The sequence below is a fragment of the Perissodus microlepis genome, chromosome 7, assembly GCF_051167445.1.
Source record: "Perissodus microlepis isolate ML-2025 ecotype Zambia chromosome 7, ASM5116744v1, whole genome shotgun sequence".
Classification (NCBI taxonomy): Eukaryota; Metazoa; Chordata; class Actinopteri; order Cichliformes; family Cichlidae; genus Perissodus; species Perissodus microlepis.
This window is the reverse complement of record NC_140467.1, coordinates 43,546,828-43,550,115: the sequence shown is the minus strand read 5'-3', so window position 1 is coordinate 43,550,115 and position 3,288 is coordinate 43,546,828.

Here is a 3,288-nt window from a genome sequence, read left to right as displayed (position 1 = left end):
ACACTTATCACAAGCAAACGAACACATGCAAGAACGATACAAATATTTAACTTAATTGAGAATTTTTGAAATAACAATAAGAAATAAAATAAGTCAATAAAAATCTGCGAATTTATTTGCATTGTCAAAAATTTAAAAAAAAAAAGAGAGAGAGAGAGGGAGAGAAACGGCAAAAGACGCCTTTTCACTTCCAGATCGTTTTCAAATAGAAATGAAATGAAGTTTTAGGTCTCACTATCAGGAAATGACAATGCACGCGCACAGAAACAAATCACTTAAAAATATTAGGATATTATGCTGCTCGGTTAGTTTTGGTCAGTCCTTTAAAGCATAAAGATGAATGAATGAATGAAAAAAAAATACATGCCTGATGTCTCCTCTTCATAACATTTTAGATGGCTGAGGCTTAGTTCAAGTGAGCTTACGCTATCGGGCTCAGGCCTGCTGTCTCTCTGCTCCCGCACGGTGCAGACTGTGTACTTGCTCCCTACCTGGCGCCGCTGCGGCAGGATACATGACTGTACAGTGGTCGGCTGCCACAAACTCCCACACACACTGCCATACACACACACACACACACACACACAGGCACAAAGGCACTCACTCTGCGCTGCAGCTGCAAACACCTGAACAAAATATATAACATCAAAGTGCTACAGCGATTTGAGCCTGAAAGACAGGAAAATCATCACAGCAAATTGACGTCCCTCATTGTAAATGCACCGGTGTTTTCCACATTACAGTAGCCTGCGGCCCCCCTCCTCCTGCTTTTGCTGCTCTCTCATTCACAGAGCTCAATAGAATGGATCAGCAAGAGTCGCACAAACAGCCGGCCCGTTGACATCATCATGAAAGCCTTTCCTCTGTTTGACATTGTCACTGTGCGGGACAGTTACTTTGCATTACCACAGTTTCAGACGGCGGCTTCGCCTCCAGTTTCCCGGCGCCCGTCACTAAACAGCACTGCAACGAGCGACGAGCAATCAGCAGATTAAACGAGATGTAGCAGCACGCGTTCAATCTGGACTTCAAATTCAGAGAATAATGGTTCAAATTTGGAGCCAGGAAGCGCCAGATGCAATGGTCAGTATAGCCTAAATAGTCAAGCTAGAAAAAGCTGCTAGACTATAGTCCTAACCTGTTTTGGTTAAAAAAAAGAAAAAGAAAAAAAGAATGCAAATATTTTGAAAGTTTGATTAGAAATTAATTACAACTATTCTGTGCAGCGAATGGACCTGCATGCATTAAAAAAAAGCAACAACAAAAACCCCCAATAAAAAACAAATTCTTTTAATCATGTTAATAGCTCAGGTGGCATGTTCTTTTCTGGTACAGCATTAATATATGTAAAACATATGACGTGTGCTTACCTGTGCACACTATGGCTATTTGAACATATACACACTCACAGCGAAATCTCATAGCGTGGCAGACGTTCAACAATTTTGCATGAGCTTGCTGTTTTACCTGAGTTTTGCTTGAAGGAGCAGACAGTGCAGGGTGATTTGCATAGCTCTCCAGGTTTACGTTCAGCCGCTCATGAAGCTCAGACTACAGCAAATTTCTACAATATTATGACTCGTGTGAAAGATTCTTCTGTCTAAACACACTCTGCCTGTGATGGATGGATCATGAGTTAAACTGTTACAAATCCCATTCACGAGGACTCTCACGTTTCATGGAGTCTTTACAGGTAAATGCACATCACTACAAAATGTATGAAAACAGTCAGCGGCAAACCGAGCGATGGCGAGTGTGTGATAAGAAGGGCCGAGTTTGACGCAAATGCAATGACACCTGAGGTGCTCTACGTTCAACTTGACAGAGCAGCAACTGTTTACACTGGCTTCTACGCCTGCGTCTGTATGGACTGAGAAACCAGGAGATCAAATACTTGTGCTAACACACACACACACACACACATTTGTCACCGGTTGGGTATTCATAAACAGAAAAAGCTCAGTGCATACAGTCTGTGTTTGCTTAAAAAAAAAGAAGAGGAATTCTTTCAAATGAGCATGTAAAAGAAGGTACAAAGACGAAAGCAAAATGTGCACATAAATATGGACAAACATACATTCAGATGACCGCATCTACAACAAACACACAATCACATGAATGTATGATACTGCAAAAATTGCCAAGACTAATTCAGCTGTCAAACTCTCAGTTTCTCTACCCTTATCTGACCCGCAAATCTACCAGTGCATCCTCGGTCTTCCACAAAGAACTTCATTTTTCCTCCTCTGTGTTTTTTCCAAGCTGCTGGGATCACGTCTGGGGAAGAGACCACGCACCACCCCCACCCTCACCCTTATCCCCTCAAAGAACAGCCTTGTTTGGAGCTGCCTGTCAGTCAGGAAAAAGTGCTCCTTGTTCCGTCTGTTCAGCTCATATCATCACCCAAAGATACCCCTTTTCCCCGGATCTCGTGCTCCCAAAATGGGTCTCCAAATCTGATTATTGATGTGCTTCATCAGGTTGAGAGATTTTGCCCGATGGCGTATTGACATTTGACTTGTGATTTATCCTCTCTCCCTCTCACCTACAAATAGAGAGCTCCAGCTGGCAGCTATTTTTCCCCAAAACCTGTGGGGCGATCGTGGCTCAAAGAGTTGGCAGTCTTGTAACCGGAAGGTTGCCGGTTCGAGCCCCGGCTCGGACAGTCTCGGTCGTTGTGTCCTTGGGCAAGACACTTCACCTACCGCCTACTGGTGATGGCCAGAGGGGCCAATGGCGCGATGTGGCAGCCTCGCTTCTGTCAGTCTGCCCCAGGGCACCTGTGGCTACAACTGTAGCTTGCCTCCACCAGTGTGTGAATGAATAGTGGAATTGTACAGTGCTTTGAGGGCCCCGAAAAGCGCTATATAAATGCAATCCGTTATTATTATTACTGACTTTATTTCACACAAGCAAAGAACCTCACTTCTAATTTCTTGCTGGAAGACCCTGACAGAAACACAAAAACACTTTTCACAGATAAACTTTGTAGCTATAGACACACAAAAAAGTGCCACAATAATGTTGCAATACTTTGACCTAGATAGCTAGAAAAAATTTTTTTCTGTTGCTAAAAGCCATTATTTGAAGGATCTCATTCACTCTGACACTATAACCATCCTACCTATCCCATCTGAGTGACACACCTCCACACCATTTCCATTAGCTGCCACGAAGGGTGGAGGAGTTTTTGAAGGTAAGAAGCAGATCTAAAGCGACAGCCAAATGGAAAATCCTGGACACACTTAAAGAGACGGAAAATGGAGTAAAAACACTCAGGTTGAAAGT